Source organism: Muntiacus reevesi, chromosome 1 (assembly GCF_963930625.1).
Source record: "Muntiacus reevesi chromosome 1, mMunRee1.1, whole genome shotgun sequence".
NCBI lineage: Eukaryota > Metazoa > Chordata > Mammalia > Artiodactyla > Cervidae > Muntiacus > Muntiacus reevesi.
Window position 1 is genome coordinate 30,560,563 of NC_089249.1, and position 23,840 is coordinate 30,584,402.

Below are 23,840 nucleotides of genomic sequence, written 5' to 3' on the forward strand. Positions count from 1 at the left end.
AAAAAATTGTTATCCAGTTGTTTCGTTTTCCCACACAAACAACTGCTTTAATGTTTGTGTTGGAGAAATCCATATTTCCACTTCTGTAAATGAACATAATCCTACCCCCATTTAGACTGTAAACTTAGTGGAACAGAAATCGTGTCCATTTAGCTTAGTCCTATATCCTCAACTCCCAGAGTATTAGCAGACATATGGTAAACAGCATAGCAATATTTGACAAATGAATGAAATTGTTGTTGTTGTTTAGTCACTAAGTCATGTCTGACTCTTTTGCAACCCCATGGACTGTAGCCTGCCAAGCTCCTCTGTCCATGGAATTTCCCAGACAAGAATACTGAAATGGGTGTTATTTCTTTCTCCAGGGGATCCTCCTGTCCCAGGAATCAAACCTATGTCTCCTGCATTGGTAGGCAGATTCCTTACCACTGAGCCATCTGGGAAGCCTGAATGAGATTAAAGGATATCAATTATCCAGCTTCTGCTATGGCACATGCTAATACAAATTTCCCATTGCTTTTGTAATAAATTGCTGTAAACTCAGTGGCTTAAAACAGCACAAATTTATCATCTCACAATTCTGGAGGTCAGGTTCAAAAAGAGTCTTGTCTGTTGTCTTTTTCAGTTTCTCAAGGCCTCTTGCTTCCCTTGGCTCATGACCCCATCCTGCATCTTCAAAGCACATCTTCTTCTTCCAACCTCTGATCCTCTTGTCCCATCTCCTTTTCCAGACTCTGATCCTAGTGTCTCTCTTATCAGGACCCTTGAGATTTCATTAGATCTGCCCAGATAATTCAAGAAAATCTTCCCATCTCAAGATCATTAACTTAATTCCATCTGTAAATTTCCTTTTGCCATGTAAGTTTAAGTGTTCACAGGTTCGGGGGCCTAGGGTGTAAATATTTCTGAAGGCCATACTTCTGTCTAGTAAACAAGTAAGAAAATCACTCCAAGAATATTTGTTTTCCTAGGAACAATTATTAGAACCAAGACAGTTTAGACCTTCTGAGCTAGTGTGTCTTCATTGAAACCACTCTTTTACTAAAGTAGAAAAAAAAATTTTTTAAGTATTTTAGTGTCTAGAAAGATTTACTGGACACAGGGACCACAAAAAGTATATATTCATACCAAGAGGTGGTACAGATGTTGGGAAAATTGGCTCTGTGGTTAGGCTCTCTTTATTTTAGCAACTTAACATCCAGATGAGTGAATGTATCATAGATATGATTCCCATCACCGCAGCTCTATCCTGATAGAGCTTTACTTATTGCCTATTCAATTCTGGGAGACACTCAAAACACTCTATTAATAAGGACTTATTTCCTTGTCTCCATCGCCTTTCCTCTTCTCTGCATGAATTACACAGAAACTAAGTTCACTCAAGTGTCAAGACTAAGATATTTGTTTAATGATGGTTCTCAGAGAGCTGATAATTTAAAAGGGCATATAATAATCCCTGAAAACATCTTCAGGAGAATATGGGTTGCAGATTGCTTCAATGTGAACGAATAAGCAGCAGAATTCTTGACACATTCTAGGTGCTCAATAAATATTTTTAAACTAATTACATGTTTATAGATAATGAGGATAGAGTGAGGATCCTTTCAGTTCCACTGAGCAGCTAATTTCTTTCTTCGTTAGTTTCTCATGGACACACTGGCTGGAATGTATCAGTGAGTCTGAAGTCACAAATTCTACTATTAAATGATGAAAAGATAGAAAAGAGAAGGGAGGGGTCCCAGGACCTCTTGGACAATAGACATTAAAAAAAAAAAAACAACCTTTTTTGAAACTTGGTGTCTTCCATTGCACATTAAAACATCACAGTATCATTTCTCTGGCCTGACTCAACAAAGTGCCACCACTGAGTCATCTGACCACTTCCTGGGTTTTCCCCCTTGAAGCCTTCACACCCAGGGTCTGCTCATACCTCACCCTGCCAGGCGATGATCTCAACAGGATTCATTAACTACAGCCTTGACAGACCCTACTTATGTCATGGTCCCTATGGAGACCAGGATCCCATCTCTGGAGACTGACACGGGGGAGGGTTTAAACAAGGGCAATTAGTTGGGAATTTTCTCCTACGTGTCATCTGTGAGAACCATCTGACCTCATAAGCCAGACTTTCTGTGGTGGAAAGGGTGGTATGTGCATTGCAGGAAATGAAAAAATGACTTCAGGGCACTACATACATGATTAACCAAAGGGTAAAGTGTAGCGCTGGAATCTTGCTTCAGATTTTTAAAGTAGAAAGACAATTAGAGGAAGAGAGAGAACAAAGGTCTCTTGATAAAGGGTGGGGTGGATGACACGTCTAAGGGAACAGAGCTGTGGCCTCACTCATTCACTCACTCACTCACTCAGCAGGTATTCATGAAGCCCTTGTTATGGGGCAAAGCCACTGTTCTAGACCTTTCTCCTCCTCACTCTTATTTGTTCCTGCTGCCAGTTCTTTTTTTGTTGTTCCCAATTTGAATATTTTTCATACTCAGAGCCGTATAAACTTCTCTTCATCACCAGATTCTTTGATCTAAGAACAATAGCAGCCCTTTGAATAGCAGAATAGGAATCTTTGTTTCATAATTTCACTTTTTCTAGAGACTTTGAACATAACCATGTCAGGAAAAATGTGAAGTTAAAGGGTTCCCACGGTTTGACCACACCCTGACCTCTTTGAGTCCTCTGATTTCCTTTTCATAGTGTTTTTCTTTCTTTCTTTTTTTTTTTTTTCTTTTGCACAATTTGGTCACACTCCTTTGAGGCTAATTATAGATTGGCCTTGCAGTCTTCACAAGATTTGCACATGACAAGTTCTGATTTGCTTGTTAGTCAGTGAAGGCAATCTTCAAAATGAAGCTTCATAAATAACCAAAAGGAAGATTTTATACTCAAGCAGTAAAGCTAATTTATACTTAGAAGGATTTTTTTCCATGATGTATTATACAGTGCTAGGCATAATATTTTAATCTCCTATACTTCAACACACATTTCAGCCACCCTGATTTTGATTGACCTGTGACATCTGGGTGATTCACATTTTTCGAGACATACTGCACTACATCATCTATTATAGGCTGTAATGTGTTATGATGCAATCTCTTAAGAGTCTTCCCCTCTGTCTTGCACACATTTGCACACACACACACACACACACACACACACATGCACGCACACAAACACACTGAGATGCTTATATTCAACAGTCCCCAAACTTGAATGATATCTCTCCCTCTCCCTCCACTATTTGTTCTGCTGGTGGAACAGAAGCAACTCCTCATTTCTGAGAGACTCTAAAGATGTGTTTGTATAGACAGCAACACATGCCAACAGCCTAAATATAGAATAATCTTCCCAGGGTCCTCTCAGCATAAAGTACCAGAAATGACCTGACAGATAAACAACCTATCAGGAGAAAACGCACTGTGATAAACAAGGTGTATAAAGACCTAGGTTCTAGAAATAGTTCAACTACTAATTAGTATTGTGACCTTCTGGATGGAGATCATCTAACCTTTCTGAACCTCTTAAGCAAACTATTACCTTTCCTACCTACTGCCCAGGTTACAAGGACAAAATAGAGAAATGCATGTGAAAGCAACTTGAACAAACTTAACCCTCTGCTTTTAAGAAGGTTAAGCAGAGAGAGAGACAACTTTTAAGGTCCCTTTTATCTAAGTCTGTGGATTTCCTTTAAAATGAAAACTGTTTCTTCTGTGCTTGAGTTTATCAGTTGGGTAACCATTTTAAAAATGGGGATTGATTAACTTTTAAGACAATCCATCACCCTTCTTAAAAGAAACAATATGAGCCACTACAAAATCCTTTTGTTTACATTCCAAGATTCAAATCGAGGCCCCTTGTGTAACACTCAAAACTCTTCACCTCTCCACCTAATCAGACTTGGACATGTTACAAAATACCAACAACTTGCCAGGGCTGTAAGTATAACCATCCTTCAAAAATCCAGGTGGACCTAGCCTTCGCTTTTCATCTGATTTCCTACACACACAACCAATGAAAGAGATGAAAAGGACAGATCCGTTTTAAAATTTTTTGTTTCCTGACCCTGGTGGTGTGTTGGCACTGTGTTTTGACTGCACTGACAGGAGCACATTTAGAGGGAAGAATTCTACCTCAATTCTTTTGTTCGGCTCATTACAATTGATTTGTTACTTGTATAAATGCAGGGCTATTATAATAATTAGCACAGATGTTAATGTAACAAAATAGTGTTTTCCAGACTAAAGTAATATCCGAATGCGAGCCTAGTTTTCCTCCACTAATGAGTTAAGTCCTTTCAATATCTTGAAAGGGAGAAAGTTCTTAATTTTCCATCTTAGGCTGAGTTTCCTTTACTTTTATTCTTTTTTTTGGGTCCTTGATTGAACCTTTCCAGGTCACAGGAATGTTTGTATTATTCAACGCCAATGAAGTGACAAATACTCTTGCAGAAGTCAAAGGCAGGATTTGAAGAGTGCAGGTGTTGGGAAGTTTGCACACCATGTGATCTTTGACTGTGGGACTCATTACAGCTTATGGGAAGATAGCAGCCCTTGAAGGACTGGAATGACAGAAAGATATTTGTAGCTTGCTGCCAAGCCATACAGATGTGGAAGGAATGTTTAAATTCATCTGAGAGAGACATGTTCAAGATTACCTGAGTCACCTCCATGGCCCTTATTCCTGGTTTGTTAGAGCCCAGGCTTACACACCTGCCTAAAAGTGTGAACACCCCTTAGGTCTTTGTAACATGGATCTGTGTGCAACTTTTGATAGCATTTAAAAAACATATAGTTACTGCTCCAAGTCAGTTCCCTTCAGCTGCTTTCTAGACAAGGAACAGAGATGTAAACACTTCTCGGGGGGCTGGAAATCCCAGGGATACTTGGATCCTGAGCTTTGGGTCCTTTTCTATCTGTTCCAGGCATGTTCCAGCTGAGAAGGTCAGGGTTCAAAGGACATGTAGTGTAGAAAAATACCATGTTCGTGTTAAAAATTCACCCTTGTAATACTTTGAGGAGTGGTGATTTGAAGTCAGCAATGAGGTGGCGCTAAGTGGTTAAAAAAAAAAACTGCCACCAATGCAGGAGACCTGGGTTCGATCCCTGGGTCAGAAAGATCCTCTAGAGGAGGGCACGGTAACCCACTCGAGTGTTCTTGCTTGGAGAATCCCATGGCCAGAGGAGCCTGGAAGGATACAGTCCACAGGATCACAAAGAGTCGGACACAACTGAAGGGTTTAACACACAGGTACAGTGAGAAATCATTCAGCTTCTGTGGTGACCAAAATGTGACAATATGCTTTGATACTCCTGTTTAGCAATATCAATTGCCTTTTTATGTATAAAAATCCTGAATAATGAGGGTTTTTTTGCAAGTTGAATGATACATTGAACTGCAAACTCATTACCACTGGGCTTTTGAATTGGGAGAAAATGGTGCTGAAGTAGTTGCCGCAGTCTTCGCGGTGAAGAGAATGACAAGGCCACAACCCAAGCTCTTTCTCCTCTTCCCTGAGGCCTGAGACCCTGTAACAGCAGCATCATTGTGTCATGGATGGTCTCCTGCCAGGCTGCCCGCCTAAGCTGGGGGTCCCTGGGGGTTTCATAGCTCAGAGGCTTTGGAGTTGCAAGTCAAATTCTTCACACGCGGCCATTATCAGAAACATTCATCATCTTCAGAAAAGTTGAACAGGAACAATGGTGACTAGTTTTTAATAATTTATTTTGGTCTGTGGTTAATTCATTCTCTCCCAGCTTCAGTTAGCCGTGTAGTCTTCCGGTCCCATGAATCCTTCCTTCTGTTTCGTGAACCCTCATTTCCCTTTTGCCCTCCAGGTCTGAGTCTGTCTTTCTCAGAAGTTCCCTCGTGGCTCCTCCTTTCTTGCAGGAGCCGCTCCGTGGTGGCACCAGGGTTATATTTGCACTCAAGCTGGAGAATGTGAAGTTCTTTCTGAAGATTCTGACCTTCTGATTTTCTCCTCCTTTTAGGAAGTCAGAGTTTGCAGCATCTTCTCAGGGCAGTTTTCACAAATCACACCACTAGAGATGATAAAGAATAGTTAAAGGACCAACTTGACACAGTAAATTATCACAAATATGAAAAGTGCAGAGGCAGTCCAGCTCAAGAAATATCTCCCTTAGAGATGCTATTATTTTCTCCTCCTTCTTTCCTTCCTATCCTCCCTCCTTCTTTCTTTCATTCTTTTTTTCCTTTTCAAAGATCTGTTCTTGTTATTTAGTAGCTGTTTGTCCAATTCTTTTGTGACCCCATGGACTATAACCCCTCCAGGCTCTCCTCTCTCCATGGGATTTTCCAGACAAGAATATTGGAGTGGGTTGCTATTTCCTTCTCCAAAAGGTCTATTCCTTTTCTAAAAGGTCTATTAATCATGAAATTTTTGCTCCTTATTTTATGTTCCAGGATATACCCCTTGGTTTATAGTTTATGGGAGCTTGAATAGAATTTGTACTCTGCTATTGGGCCTGGCAGTCTACAGTACATGGGGTGGCAACAGTCAGATACAACTTAGCGACTAGAGAGAGAGAGAGAGATTGTGTGAAAATTGTATACATCTTAACTATGTTGAATTGGTTCATAGAGTTTTTCGAGCCTATTTCCTTCTAATTTTCTGTCTATTCATTCTATTAATTTCTGAGAGTTTGATATTGAAATTTCAACTAAAAATCTTAATTTATCTACTTAAAAAATATCTATAATATGCAGTGAAACTATATGTAACTTTGTATTTTCCAAGTCTCCTATAAACATGTTATCATACTTTCATACTTAAAAAAAAAAGCTTTTAAAAATAAATAAAAGGTCTATTAGAGTCACTTCTATTAATATGTGCTGGTGTGTCAGCTGACTGTACATTTAAAAGAGGTGATTTGCATAGATTTTGATAAAGGGATCATGAACAAAGGTGTGGGCTGGGATAAGAACACTAAAAAGATATACTGTAGAATTCTGGGTCTCATGAATAGATAAGGAAGTTGTGGTACATATACACAATGGAATATTATTCAGCTATAAAAAGAATGCATCTGAGTCAATTCTAATGAGGTGGATGAAACTGAAGCCTATTAAACAGAGTGAAGTAAGCCAGAAAGAGAAACACCAATACAGTATATTAACACATATATATGGAATTTAGAAAGACAGTAATGATGACCCTATAAGCAAGACTGCAAAAGAGACACAGATGTAAAGAACAGACTTTTGGACTCTGTGGGAGAAGGCAAGGGTGGGATGATACTAGAAAATAGCATTGAAACATGTATATTACCATATGTAAAACAGATGACCAGTGCAAATTTGATGCATGAAGTAGGGCACTCAAAGTTGGTGCTCTGGGACAACCCAGAGGGATGGGATGGGGAGGGAGGTGGCGGGGGGTTCAGGATGGTTGGACACATGTGTACTCATGGCTGATTCATGTCAATGTGTGGCAAAAATCACCACAATATTGTAAAGTAATTAGCCTCCAATTAAAATAAATAAATTAATGTTAAAAAATTCTGGATCTTGGTCACAGTGAGGCACCATCACCACTCCTAGTCCTAAAGGGTTGACAGTCAGAAGCAGTTACAAGAACCCAGAAAGGGAGCTATATGGAGACCTCTTGGGAGGAAACCATGGCCTCAAAGAGAGGGACATGGACAATTCACAGCAGCCTGATTCATTTTTAGATGTTATTCTCTTAACTTTCATTCTGCAGCAGGGGCCTACCATAGGCCCACACAACTGGCAGTCAAATACTGGAGCCTACTATACAGAGTTAAGTAGGTCAGAAAGAAAAACGCATATATATGGAATTTATAAAGGCGGTAACAATGACCCTATATGCGAGACAGCAAAAGAGACACAGATGTCTCTGTATAGAACAATCTTTTGGACTCTGCGGGAAAAGGCAAGTGTGGGATGATTTGAGAGAATAGCATTGAAACATGTATATTATCATATGTGAAACAGATCGCCAGTCCAGGTTCGATGCATGAGACAGGGTGCTCGGGGCTGGTGTACTGGGATGACCCAGAGGGATGGGATGGGGAGGGAGGTGGGAGGGGGGTTCAGGATGGGGAACACATGTATACCCATGGCGGATTCATGTCAATGCATGGCAAAACCACTACAATATTGTAACTAGCCTTCAATAAAAATAAAAACAATAAACAAATACAGCGCAGGCTCCCAAGGTACAAGGCCAGGAGGGGGTGAAGAGTGGGCATCAAGCGACAAACAGAGGAGATGCCACGTAACTGGAAAAGGAGCACCCCTGATGATATGAACATGACCAAGGGGAAGGTCTATTGTTCAGGAAACGCACATCCCTGGAGTGGGCAGTAGGAAATGTGACATAGGATCACAGTGTGGCCACAGAGAAGAGCGGGAGATTTAAACCAGACCGAGAACTGCAGTGGCAGGGAAAGGGGGGGCAAGGTTGGGGAGCACTGACCTCAAAGGATTCTCAGAGGAAGCCTGGCCTCCACTAAGTCTGTAACAGAGATGGGCGAGGGAGTGTTAGTGCAGATGGAGCCGTATAAGCAAGGCCAAGAAGTGAGAGACTGATTATAAAATGCAGACCCTGGGCCATATAATGAAAATGACAGGTGGTTGGAGATGAAGCTGGGAAAGAGAACAAGGACCATATCCTGGGTGGATATGCTTGGAGCCTGAGCTTTATTCTAAAGACAATAAATATCCACTGCAGTATCTTCAGGAGTCAAGAGACACAGCCTAAGGTCACTGAAGGATTACACTATGGTACTTAGTCATAAAAAAGAATGAAACTGGATCATTTGTAGAGATGTGGATGGACCTGGAAACTTTCAAAAAGTGAAGTAAGTCAGGAAGAGAAAAATACTGTATATTAATGGGTATATGTGAAATCTAGAGAAAACAGTATATATGACCTTACTTGCAAAACAGAAATAGAGATGAAGATGTAGAGAACAAACATATGGATAGCAAGCGGGGAAAAGTACTCGCACTTCGTGCCATATACCAAGGGGAAGTGGGACAAGTTGGGAGATCGGGATTGACACATACTTACACTATGCGTAAAATAGATAACTTAATGAGAACCTGCTGTATGGCACAGGGAGCCCTGCTCAGTACTCTGTGGGGACCAAAATGGGGAAGAAATCCAAAAAGAGGGGGCTATATGTATATGTATAGCTGATTCCCTTTGTTGTACAGTCAAAACTAACACAATACTGTAAAGCAACTAAACTCAGATAAAAATTAATTTTAAAAAAGCAATATTTTAATTGCTTTTTTAAATAAAAATTTAGTAAATAAAATAAAAAATAAAATTTAAAAATAAATTAAAAAAAATTTTAACAAAAAAAATTACACTGTGCAGTGAAGCAATATATGAGGTAAGATTGGGGCCTAGAGATGAGTCAGGTGCCCAACAGTAAAACAGGGCAGTGGAAGCAAAAAGAGGGACATACAGGGCACTCCTGCCTGAAGGTCTAACTAAGTCCAGCTCCACACATTCGGGCTTCTTATTTCTGAACCACAATAGGTACATATTGGCTCCCCAGTCTAAGCTGCTCCTCTTCCTGATTCCTGCCAAGCAGAAGTACCTCTTCCCATCAGCAGAATCTTCTGAACTAACTCCTATTTTCCTTCTTTCCATTGCGTCTCTTTCTCCATGATGAGGCCCAATGCTTCCTCTAGGCTCCCAAGGACTCAGTCAACACCTATCTGCTGACATTTATTTTATTACAGTGCAATGACTTGTTGGCTCTGTTTCACCCACTGAAAAAATGAGGCCCTTGAAGACTGAGACCTCATCCTCCCCACTTTGGTGTCTGCGGTCCCCAGCTCCCAGTAGGTTTGAGTGCATATTTACAAAGTTGAACTCAACCTCTGACCTGCCTCCTTCCGGTCTAAGTGTCCAGTTTTCACAAGAATGAAGCTGGGCAAGAGACTGACTGGCTTCCTGACTGACTAGGTTCACTGAACCTACACTGAGGCTCCAAAGGGTGACAGATGATGTAACCAGATCACCATCACAACTAGATTTCCACCCAGCTACCTGAATTCTCTAAAATTCCCTTGACTCCAGCATTATTTTTGGTCCTTATAAAGACCTAAGAGCAACATTAAGTGAAAAGATATTTTGGAGAAATTTGTAAACTATGAGGAGAAATATAGCATTTCTACATGCCTGTATTTCTAGCTATCTGTAACTAATAGTTAATTTCTTTTAAATTTTTTTAAAATTTATTTTTTTTATTTTATGACTCCACTGCACACCATGTGGGATCTTAGTTCCCCAACCAGGGATCAAAACCACACCCCCTGCACTGGAAACATGAGCCTTGACCATTGGACCACTAGGGAAGTCCTAATAGTTAATTTCTTATATCCCTAGCTTAGTCAGTTTATGTATAAAGACAGGAAACACTTGAAAAAACATATCTTTAAGATCAGGCAAAGTCTCCAGTAAAGCCTGAAGAGCAAGGATATAAATATGTAATACTAGCTCTTCTGGTCTTCTCTCCTAAGGAATCCATCAGAGGAGATGAAAGAATTCTAACAAATAGCAGGGCCTGACAATCCTAAGGGACACAGTAGTAGAAGGGTATATCACAAGGAGATAATTATAAGGAGGGTAAGGAAATATTGTAACAGAAACAATATACTGGGTATACATTTGGGGCTAATAGCTTATCCACCCTACCTTTAATGTTCAGGATAAGCCTGTAGGGTAGATTTTTATCTCCATTTTGTAGACAGATTTACTGAAGTTCAAAGCAGTTCTTTCAATCAGCAGCCATTTACAGCATCCCTACTAAGTGCCAGGCCCTGTGCTAATTCAGCACATTTTCCAAGCCACTCAACAGAGTGGAATTCTGAACTCTCATGTCCTTAGTTAAAAGATTAATCTTATCCCTACACTGTTTTCTTTTCCCAACTCACTTCATTTAGCTTTGAAGCAACATTACCTTACAGAACAAGTAAACTTTTTGGAACACTGTGTTGCTGAATATTTTCAGACTTACAAGGTTCAGATAGCATCTTACCTGAATTTCCCAGTATTTTAACATCAAGCCTGCTGAGGTTTCACACAGTCTAATCCAGTCTTGGGTGCAGTTCTCTATGTGGGCAGAATGCATATGTGACAGGTTAATTCTAGGCACTTTTAGTTATGTTGTTACTGGGACTTTAATATGTCTTGAGTTTTGATAGATCATTTGCAAAATTCATGGTAGCTATTTCTCTGGCAAATATAAGCACAAAGGATGCCTAAATAAACTTTGCTCTCCTTCATATTGTGCTGACCCCTCATGGCTCTTTCATGGCTCCCTGTGGCCTGATTCAAGGCAATTAATAAGAAAAATATATCCACTTCTCACACCTCCCACGTGTTTTTGCTTGAATGGGACTTCCATGAATGATGGTCACCAGCTTGGACCATCTATTTTCTTTCTTTTTTTGATTGTGCTGAGTCTTCATTGCAGCACGAAACTCTGCAAGTATGTCTGTGGGCTTAGCTTCCCAACCAGGGATTGAACCCTCATACCCTGAATTGCAAGGCAAATTCCTAACCACTAGATCAGCAGGGAAGTCCCTCCATGTTCTTTTCAAATATGGTCAGGAAAGCGTAGGGAAATGTCACAGTGTCCATCACTGCATGCTTAGCTGCATGTGTGGCCAGGCCTGGTGCAAACCATACTAGAAAAATCATTTTAAGTTTTTAATTTTTACTGAAGAATAGTTAATTTATAATGTTGTGCTAATTTCTTCTGTGCAGCAAGGTGATCCCATTCTACATTTACGGATATATTTTTACACCCTTTTCCATTATGGTTTATCATAGGATATTGAATATTGTTCCCTGTGCTATATAGTAGGACTCTCTTGTTTAGCTTTCATTTGCTAACTCCAACCTCTCACTGCTTCCCTCCCTCAACACCCTCCCCTCTGAAAACCACAAGTCTGTAGAAAGCATTTTAAAGCAAACTCCTAGAATGTGAGATATTGGGTTTAATATCATCAGAGATAGATGTTCTCCTCTCTGTGGGCTCCATCGTACCCCATCCCTTTCTCTCCACCAAAGTTAGCTTTCTGTGAGAAAAGGAGTGTTTTTCTTTTTTTATTTTAAGCCAAAGTTGGAGAATTGAATTAAACTTATTTGGTATTTTCTTAAAAGGTGATGGGAAATGTAGAAATGATTGCTAAGAAAATTCAAAAGTTGGCAGATTTGTCTTCGGTAACCCAGTTCCCTTAAGATTTCCCTGTGGACATTTTTTGCCCCAGAATCAATCTCCCGGATCAATGCCTTGAGAACTCCCTATCTTGTCTCACTCTTTTGCTTCTTTTTCTGTCCCTTCCCAACCCGGCCTTTTTCCTTACTGCAAAAGTTAACTTATTCTCAACCTTGTACCCTTAAGTTTCTATCTTTCCTGTAGAGTTACTCGACCTTCCCTCAAAGGGGGAAAAAAAGTCTGGTTATTAAAAATGAAAGCTAAAAAAAGCTTAAAAATAAAAACTAACTTTTTTGCTTTATTATTGAGCATTTTGAGTACTTATAATACGGTTGACAGCATGCTAAGCCGTTTACATGTGTCGTCTCATTTAGTCCTTATAACCACTCATATACTGCAACAAAATTCAACCATTGATTCATTCAATCAATTAGCTATTTAAACAATAAGCCCTGAATGTCTTCTATATGTGAGGTAGTTTTCCAGCGTTTAACACGACGCAGGTCTGATGGAGCTTAAAGCCTAGACAAGGACACGGATAACACACAAGGAGACAAATTAGATCATTTCAGATAGTAATATGCAGCATAAGGAAAATAAAATAGGGCTGAGCAATAAAGATGGACATTAAATAAAATTAAGAGAGAATACTTCTTTGAGGCAATGATTTTTAAAAAAGATTTATTGATTGATTGATTTTTGGCTACACTGGGTCTTCGTTGCTGCCCTTGAGCTTTCTCTAGTTGCACAGAGCGGAGGCTACTCTTTGTTGCTGAGCACCGGCTCTAGGCACGTGTGGGCTCAGTAATTGTGATACATAGGCCCAGCTGCCCCACAGCATGTAGGATCCTCCCCAACCAGGGATCGATCCCATGTCCCCTCCAATGGCAGGCAGATTCTTATCCACTAGACAACCAGGGAAGCCCCGAGGTAGTGATTTTTAAGTTCAAACTTAACTAATAGAAAACTTAGACTTATAAATATCTAGAAAAAGAATATTCTATAAAAAAGGAGTAGTGATGATGAAATCTTGGAAATGTAAATAAACTAAGAGAAACAGGCAAAACACTGATGGGGCTGGACCATAGTGAACAAAGGTGACAGTATTCAATTAGGGAATAAGATCACGGCTGAGTGCCAGCACCTATAAAGCCATTTAGGCAACGGAAAGGCATTTGGCTTATATTCTGAGATCAGAATCAGAGAGTGGCATGGTCTGATGTGTCATTTTAAAAGACCACTGTAAAGAATAGATCTCAGGCGTCCAAGATCATAAACAGACATGTTGAATAGTCCAAAAGAAAGATAGTAATGCCTCAGAAGCTAGTGGTAGAAGCAAAAGTGATTCAGTCTTCAGCACAGATAAAAGAGAAGTTTTGAGAGTAGAGTTATTAGGGAGTAGGATGAATGTGGGTGAGAGTGATGGGAAGAGAAATGAAAGATGATTCATACCTTTTAGCTTGAACAGTTAGGTTGTGTCATGAACAGGGGGGAAGACTGGGGTTTTTGCATGTTTCTTTCTTAATTGGGATTGAGTTGAGGGAAATCCAGGGTTTTGCTTGGCATGACTTTTAGATATCTGGTAAAGATGCCAAGTTGGAGACGAGTCTAGCATTCAGGAGAACATTCAGGATTGAACATATAAATTGGGGAGTTATTAGCATTTTAATTTACAGGTGATATTTAAAGTCTTGGGACTGAATGAGATATTCTTAGATACAGAAAAAGAAGAAAAAGAATCCAGGCCTGAGTTGTAAGTCTCTCCAAGATTTAAAGGTTAGGTAGAAAGAAAGGATCCAGCAGAGGAAATTAAAAGAGAGTGGCCAGTAAAGCAGCTAGGGAATTAAGAGAAAGTGAAGTCACAGGAAGCTGAGAGGAGAATGTGTCTCAAGAAGGAAAATGTGTTTTCCTGTGTCTGTTGATGCTGAGAGGTTGGTTAAGATAACAGCAGAGAATGACCATTAAACGACATGGAAGCCAAAGAGACTAAAGCTTGATTAGAGAGAATGGGAGCTGAGGAAATGAAAATGGCCAGAAAATCAAGGCTTAAAGGACGGAGTAAACATGTTCAGGGTTTGAACTTAATTCAGCAATAGAACCTAAGGGGCTTGACTTCAAAGCTCGACTCAGAACTCACGTCTGTGTCAGGCAAAAGGATAGAAGTGATACCTAGTCACCCCATTCCTTCTTTTCTGAGTAACCAATGCTCAGTGACCTCTGGAAGCCAGTGATGTGTGGATGTTTACTGATCCAGAGAAGGGCTGTGACACTGAGGGGGAGAGTGCCAGGAAAGGTAGCGTGAGGGGAAATACTTTGAGAGAACACATTAAAGGCATGGTTTAATTATTTACATATGCAGAGTTACATTTCATACAGCATAATATCACTTGATTTCCCCAGCAATTCAGTCAGTTAGAAATCATTCTAATGTGTCAAGAAGACATACATCTGCACGGCAATTCCTGAGGAAGGCAGGGCAATGATTGCAGTTATGAGTCAATCATTTAAGAGATTAAAAAAATTTTTTTTTGTTTTCAGTTAGCACAGCTCATCGACCTGTCTTCATACGAATACTTGAAAAATCCTATATTGTATCTATACCATGCATTCATTTATTCATCCATCCATCCATTCATTCATTCACTCATTCATCAGAAGTAAGTACACTACACATCTGGTTTTAAGCTTGTGACAGGGGCCTCATCATCAAATCATGGGACTTATCCTTAAGAAACTTACGTTTGTTGAAATGAAAAAGTCTCAAAACTACACAAAGTCAACATTTGCTGTGATATACATATATCAGTGTATTATGCCTCACAGTGCCAGAGTCAACACGTATTGGAATTTGCTGGTCAGAAGACGTGTTATAGGGTTCAAAGAAGGAGCCAGTTAATTTGTTCCAGATGAGATAAAATAGCTTCATAGAAATATTGCCATGTTGACTTGGTGGAATCTAAAGTACAAAAGTAGGAAAAAAGGAACAGGGAGCACTGCAAGGTATTAAGGACAGAGTCTTCAGACAGAAGGTGTGCTATGAGTGAGGGCATGCAGGAGTGAAACAATTTTGGTACACTTGTGACATGGCAATTAGCATGCCTGAGCACATTTGGAGGTAGAGGGTAGGTGAAATGAGAAATGAGATTAGCTCAGTTCAGTTTAGTTGCTCAGTCGTGTCCGACTCTGTGATCCCATGGACTGCAGCACCCCAGGCTTCCCTGTCCATCACCAACTCCCGTAGCTTACTCAAACTCATGTCCATCGAGCCAGTGGTGCCATCCAACCATCTCATCCTCTGTCGTCCCCTTCTCCTCCCACCCTCAATCTTTCCCAGCATCAGAGTCTTTTCAAATGAGTTAGCTCGTCGCATCAGGTGGCCAAAGTATTGGAGTTTCAGCTTCAGCATTAGTCCTTCCAAAGAACACCCAGGACTGATCTCCTTTAGGATGAACTGGTTGGATCTCCTTGCGGTCCAAGGGACTCTCACGAGTCTTCTCCAACACCACAGTTCAAAACGATCAATTCTTCAGCACTCAGCTTTCTTTACAGTCCAACTCCCACATTCATACATGACTACTGGAAAAACCATAGCTTTGACTAGGTGGACCTTTGTTGGCAAAGTAATGTTGTCTAGGTTTTTAATATGCTGCTTTTTAGTATGCTGTCTAGGTTGGTCATAGCTTTCCTTCCAAGGAGCAAGTGTCTTTTAGTTTCATGGCTTCAGTCACCATCTGCAGTGATTTGGGAGTCCAAGAAAAGACTGTTTCCATTGTTTCCCCATCTATTTGCCATGAAGTGATGGGACCAGATGCCATGATCTTAGTTTCTGAATGTTGAGTTTTAAGCCAGCTTTTCCACTCTCCTCTTTCACTTTCATCAAGAGGCTCTTTGGTTCTTCTTCGCTTTCTGCCACAAGAGTGGTGTCCTATGCATATCTGAGGTTATTGATAATTTCTCCCAGCAATCTTGATAACAGCTTGTGCTTCAAGTAGGTATTAGTAATAACTATTGTATGCAAAAATGATTTCTTTAAAGTTTCAGACAATGCTATGGATACTATTATTACCCCATTTTGAAGATGTGGAATTAAAGCATTGAGATAAGCAGTCATTTGCCCTAGATCACAAACCTCTTAGTGGCTGAATTGGGATTTAAATCCAGGCAAACCGGCTCTGAGTCCTATCCCTCCAATGCCACATTGAAGGCTTTTGATGCAATTCTTAAAAGTTTGGTCTTTAATCTACAGGAAATGGAGATCTGGTGAGATTTCATATGCTATCACTTTCATAGACTCTCAGGATCCTTGAATCACTTATTATTATCATTTAGGATTCATTTATTCCCTGGATGGGCTTCCCCAGTGGTACAATGGTATATAACACTTCTGCCTGCAATGCAAAAGATGCAGGAGACACGGATTTGATCCGTGGGCAAGGAAACTCCCCTGGAGAACATGACAACTCACTTCAGTATTCTTACCTGGAGAATCCCATGGACAGAGGAACCTGGCAGGCTACAATCCATAGAGTTGCAAAGAGTTGAACACAGATGAGCGACTGGGCACACATTCCCTGGATAGAATTCAAGGGACCTTTGAACTTAGATGGAAAAATTACATCTTTAGTCATACAAATGTCTAAGTGTACTGCAGCGTTTCCTTAAATTATGAATTTAGGTAACAAACCTCAATAGTACCTGTGGCTGAGATATTTTCACAGACACATCAAATTTGTTGCAGTTATCTTGAAAAATCATTTACACTCAGTTCAGTTCAGTCACTCAGTCATGTCTGACTCTTTGCGACCCCATGAACTGCAGCATGCCAGGCCTCCCTGTCCATCACCAACTCCCAGAGCTCACTCAAATTCATGTCCATTGAGTCACTGATGTCATCCAACCATCTCATCCTCTGTCGTCCCCTTCTCCTCCCACCCTCAATCTTTCCCAGCATCAGAGTCTTTTCAAATGAGTCAGCTCTTCACATCAGGTGGCCAAAGTATTGGAGCTTCAGCTTCAACATCAGTCCTTCCAATGAACCTTCAGGACTGATCTCCTTTAGGATGGACCAGTTGGATCTCCTTGCAGTCCAAGGGACTCTCAAGAGTCTTCTTCAGCACCACAGTTCAAAAGCATCAATTCTTTGGTGCTCAACTTTTTTTATAGTCCAACTCTCAACATCTGAACATGACTACTGGAAAAACCATAGCTTTGACTAGATGGACCTTTGTTGACAAAGTAATGTCTCCACTTTTTAATATGCTGTCTAGGTTGGTCATAACTTTCCTTCCAAGGAGTAAGATCATGGCATCTGGTCCCATCACCTCATGGGAAATAGATGGGGAGACAGTGGAAACAGTGTCAGACTTTATTTTTTTGGGCTCCAAAATCACAGCAGATGGTGATTGCAGCCATGAAATTAAAAGACACTTACTCCTTGGAAGGTAAGTTATGACCAACCTAGATAGCATATTAAAAAGCAGAGACATTGCTTTGCCAACAAAGTTCCATCTAGTCAAGGCTATGGTTTTTCCAGTGGTCATGTATGGATGTGAGAGTTGGACGGTGAAGAAAGCTAAGCTTTCTTCCTAAGGCCCCATTGAGTTTGCATTCCAAGATGTCTGGCTCTAGGTGAGTGATCACATCAGTGTGATTATCTGTGTCATGAAGATCTTTTTTGTACAGTTCTTCTGTGTATTCTTGCCACCTCTTCTTAATATCTTCTGCTTCTATTAGGTCCATACTATTTCTGTCCTTTTTTGAGCCCATCTTTGCCTGAAATGTTCCCTTGGTATGTCTAATTTTCTTGAAGAGATCTCTAGTCTTTCCCATTCTATTGTTTTCCTCTATTTCTTTGCACTGATCACTTTATCTCTCCTCGCTATTCTTTGGAACTCTGCATTCAGATGGATATATCTTCCCTTTTCTCCTTCACTTTTTGCTTCTCTTCTTTTCACAGCTATTTGTATGGCCTCCTCAGACAGCCATTTTGCTTTTTTGCATTTTTTTCTAGGGATGGTTTTGATCTCTGTCTTCTGTACAATGTCACGAACCTCCAACCATAGTTCATAAGGCACTCTATTCAAAATTACGATAGTCATGAGATCTGCTTTAATTAAATGAGATTAAATAAATCTCATTATTTAATGCATTAATGAAGACACATATTTATTATTTCACAAATTTGCTTTTTAAATGTTGATAACTTTCTCGCAGTATCATTGGTTTCTTTTGTAATCCTCTGCATTTGAAAATCATTATCCCAATAGTCCAGTTGTTAAGACTCCATGCTGCCAATGCAGGGGGCATGGGTTCAATCCTGTGTCAGGGAACTAAAATCCCACATGCCATGAAGTGTAGCCAAAACTAAATAAATAAAAATAAAATAGCATATTCTCAAGCTCTTAAAAAAAAATTTTTTTTTTAACCAAGAGAAGGGGTCCATAGGCTTCTCCAAACTGCCAAAGGAATCAAGATACACATTAAAAAAAAAAAGTTAAAAAAAAACAACAACCTTAATCTAGTCCAAATTCACATGTAATACAGGAATCCCCATGGTTCCATTGCTTAGAGGCAGTTGGGTAGATTTTGCTCAATATATCCAGTGATTGGGGCATTCACTATCCAAAAAATGAATCCTTTTTATTTCTTTAGAGTTCAAAAGTCTTTGAAAGCTCTTTTTTATATTGGAAGTAATAACTGCATAGTTAAACTTTCTCCCCCCTCCCTCTTTTCAGAACTACGCTCCCCTCTTGAGCTACGTTGCTTTTAAAAAATGTGAACTATTTCTGTCTGGTTTCTTGAAGATCTGTTTTCCTGAAGGCCAGGATATGTTTCTGACTGTTTCCAAAGTTCCCACCCCTCATGCTTACAAATCTCCTAAATATCGGGATCCTGGTCTCACAAGTTCCCTTGCAATGACACACCACCATCTAGTCCTCCCCTGAAATTCATCATGAAATTGGGTCGTTAGTTCTCATTGCTTTCTCAGCCATCTGAGACATGAAACCACTGGGAAAGAAAGTCAAGAATTGATCAGATACTTGCTTTTATCTTGCTGGAATCTTCCCCGGTGGTTCAGACAGTAAAGAGACTGTCTGCAATGCGGAGACCTGGGTTCGATCCTTGAGTTGGGAAGGTCCTCTGGAGAAGGAAATGGCAACCCACTCCAATATTCTTGCCTGGAAAATCCCATGGGCAGAGAAGCCTGGCAGACTACAATCCATGGGGTCTCAAAGAGTTGGACATGACTGACTAACACACATACATGCTTTTGTCAATAGCAGAACAAACCTTCCAGTGCTGTCTAGGTAAAACTTCAGTCTTCCCCCATCGCTTCTAGATTCTGTTGCTTTGTCAGTGGCATTGGCCTGCAGTAAACCCTATGCCTCTCCAGTCTTTGGCCATTTGGTGTGACATTTACTTCATGAAAATATCAATTCTGTTTCTCATCATCAAAGGCCCAATGCTCTCTACCTATTTCTACACCTTGCTTCATGAATTTTCATACAAGTGCATGCCTTCCTGACAAGTTAGATCTATTTCTTTTGAAAAAGTGTGTCTTTCCACTGCCATCTTCCAGTTGGCAATCATCTCCTTCTTCCATCAAGCCACAGTGATTTCTGTTTTCCTTGGCTGCCTCTGTAAATTTGCAGAAAGGAAAGAATGTGCAGTTCCTGGGGACTATCTATGTTGGGTTGGGTGTAACCACAGAGTTAGAAAGGACTGCTACAGGCACCGCTCAAAGGAAACTTGGCAATAGAAATCCACTTCCCATCCCCTTACCACAGCTGTGAATGCCATTGTCAAGCAATTTATACTGAACTTTAAAAAAGTGTTTAAAGACAGAAAACTGTAGTGGGAGTTGGTACAGTCAGTGCTTTTTTTTTTTTTTTTACACTTCTCATTTGTTCTCTGGTGTCTGAGATGTAAGTTCACTCAAAAAAATGTTAGGAACCAGTTTTACTCCAAATGCCAAAAGAACAGCACTCTTAGTTATTTTCTGACTATAGAGCCCCAGAATATTACGTAACAGGAACTCATCAATCCGACTTCTTTCTCTCCACCAAATGTTTTGCTTCCATTTCCAAGTCTGAAATCAAATCTTTCAGGAAAAAAATAAGATAAATAAAGGATGAAGATGCAAAGTACCCAGTTCTGGAGTTTCCTATTGTAAGGGAATGAAATACTTTTTTCATAGTATTAATAATATTTCAAATATTTTTGAATTATATTTCTATAGAATAGTGATCCATAACATGATGCATTTGGGGGTAGAGACTGGGATAAAACCAGTATAACTTTTTAAAGTTAATTTTTTTAACTAGCTTGAAAATTTAATCAACTTGTATTTGGGGGAGGACATTAAAACACCAGTTCATACACTGATATATTTCTCTCTTGTCCTTTTCAAACATCATCACTTATAAACCTCAGATTAACACTAATTTATGAAAAATGATATTTATATGACAACACATGGTACAGTGACCTATGTTAAAACCAGTATAATTTTCAGAAGTTAAGAGCCCAAAGTAGTAACAGATCCTAAGTCTGAGAATGCCTACATAGCTGGAATGTTTGAGCATGGAAGATAAGATACACCAACTGTCACTCCTGGATACGTTTTATGATTGCCTATTTGAAAGGCAGTAGAAAGTAGGAGTCCAGAGACATAATTTTAAATGATTATCACATATCCAAGAGTAAAGACACCAGAAGACTTAAAAAGCATTTACTTTCAGTAAAATGTACCCATTTAAGCACCTATTTTTTAGTTTGATGATTTTTACCAAACTTTTACTTTCATGCAACCTTCACCACAAGCAATGTATCAAAAGGTATCAAGCCAAGTTTTGTTGTTTTTTTTTTTTTTTACTTTTAACCATATGTTTATTACTTAGAACATTCTTCATCCCTTGTATAGGTAAGTTTCCATGTGGAAGAACTACCACTTAAAGAACTACCTTGAAACATTTCTTATAGTGCATGTCTGCTAATGACAAATCCTCTCAAATTCTGCTTTTGTACAAAAATGTTTCATTTTTGCCTTCATTTTTTAAAGAATATTTTCACTGGATGTAGAATGCTGAGAGGGAAGCTTTTGATTTCTGTCTTTATTTCCCTACCATTTTTAAGATGCTGTTTTATTGTTTTTCTGCCTTACAATGTTCTGCCAAGAAATCTTTGGTCAATCTTATCTTTTTTCCTTTATTCAGACTCCTTTTATGGCAGAGGACACAAATAGTGTGTCTTGTCTTTTAGCTGCTTTAAAATTTTTCTTGTTATTCCTGGATTTCAGTAATGTGATTATGCTGTGTCTTGGTGAGCTTTTTTCTTTTTTTAATTTTAATTTTAAAAAATTTTTGCTTTATATTGCAGTGTGGTTGGTTAACAAAGTTGTGTTAGGCGTATAGCAAAGTGAGTTTTCTTGTGCATTTATAGTGTCTGGGCCTGTTTATAATTCCCAAATCCATGGGTTTATAGTTTTCACTGAACTTAAATTTTTGGCCATTATTTATTCAAATATTTTTCTGCACCTTCCCCTTAACACACATACTCTTCTTCTGAGAGTCCATTGCAAAAGTTTTGGGCCACTTACTGTAGATCACAGAGGCTCTGTTCATTTTTTTTTACAGCTTTTTTGTTTTCATGTTTCATTTTAAAGTATTTCTGTTAGTATGTCTTCTTGCTCACTGACCTCTTATTCTGTTGTACCTAATTTTCTGCAAACTTTTTCTGTCCATTTTTTAAAAATTTCAGATACTGTATTTTTTTTTATCTCTAGATGTTTTGTTTCAGTCTTTTGATATTATCCATTTCTATGTTATATTTATGTTTTCTTTTAAATACTTGAACATATTTGCAATAGGCTTTCAAACATCTTTGTCAATTCCATCAGGTCGGCCAGCTCTAGGAATGTTTTTCTGGACTAATTTTTCTTCTGGCCATGGGTCACATTTTCCTGTTTCTTCACATGGCTGGTATTTTGGGGAGAATACTAGATGTTTTGAATTTTACACTGTTGAGTTTCTAGATTTTGTTTCCTCCTTAAAAGGGTAATGGACTTTATTCTATCAAGCAAAGTTTCTTGTTCAGGGTTGAATCTTTCTGATTTGAGAGTTGCCTGTTCTCTAGGACTAGAATACTCCTACTGCTAAGGCATGAGCCTTCTGAAATCTCCAAAAGTCCCAAACTTCGACCCTCATTGAACTCTGAGAATTGTTTGGGCTTTTTTGTTGTTGTTGTTCTCCCAGACTCACAGAGTTTCACCCTAAGCACCCATAGCTCATTTTCATCAATAGACTCAAGGGGACCACCTGCCACCCGGCCCCAAAGATTTCTGAAGCCATTTCTCTGCCTACCTTCTTTTACTCTCTGATTCTGTGATTCACAGATATCAGTTGCCTTGACCTCCTTAAACTTACACCTGTCTTCTCAGCTCAGCAAGTCCACTATGCTGTGTTTGGATTGCCCTTTCTGCATCATTGTCCAGAAAGTATCTCTAGGCAGAAAGCCAAGGTGATCACTGGGCTCATCTCATTTGCTCCCCTGCTCTCAAGGATCATACTCTGACCTGCTTGCTGTCTGACATCTGAGAACTATCAGTGCATTGATTTGTCCCTGGTTGCTCATGATGGGAAAGTGGGTCTGGTCCCATGACTAGCAAAAGAAATCTCAGCCCATGACATTTTTGAAGAAGCTATTTTCACAGAACTCTTTGACATGATACAATATAAAATCATCAAAATTACAGATTTTTGTCCTTATTTAAGCATTACCAAGCTTCTCTGGTGGCTCAGTGGTTAAGAATCTGCCTGCAGTGCAGGAGACCCAGCTTTGATCCCTGGGTAGGGAAGATCTTCTATAGAAGGGAATGGCTACCCACTCCAGTATTCTTGCCTGGAAAATCTCAGAGACAGAGGATCCCAGTGGGCTAGAGTTCACGGGGTCATAGAGTTGGATACGACTGAGTGCCTAAGCACAAGCATTACCAACAGGAAGAAACAGATATCTTCGCCTCATCTGGGCACCCACATATCAGTTCAGTTCAGTTCAGCCGCTCAGTCATGTCTGACTCTTTTGAGACCCCACGAACCACAGCACACCAGGCCTCTCTATTCATTACCAACTGCCAGAGTCTACCCAAACCCAAGTCCATTGAGTAAGTGAAGCCATCCAGCCATCTCATCCTCTGTCGTCCCCTTCTCCTCCCACCCTCAATCTTTCCCAGCATCACAGTCTTTTCAAATGAGTCAGTTCTTCACATCAGGTGGCCAAAGTATTGGAGTTTCAGCTTCAACATCAGTCCTTCCAACGAACATTCAGGACTGATCTCCTTTAGGATGGACCGGTTGGATCTCCTTGCAGTTCAAGGAACTCTTAAGAGTCTTCTCCAACATCACAGTTCAAAAGCATCAATTCTTTGGCGCTCAGCTTTCTTTTACAGTCCAATTCTCACATCCATACATGACTATGGAAAAACCATAGCTTTGACTAGATGGACCTTTGTTGACAAAGTAATGTCTCTGTTTTTCAATATGCTGTCTAGGTTGGTCATACCTTTTCTTCCAAGGAGTAAGCGTCTTTTAATTTCATGGCTGCAATCACCACCTG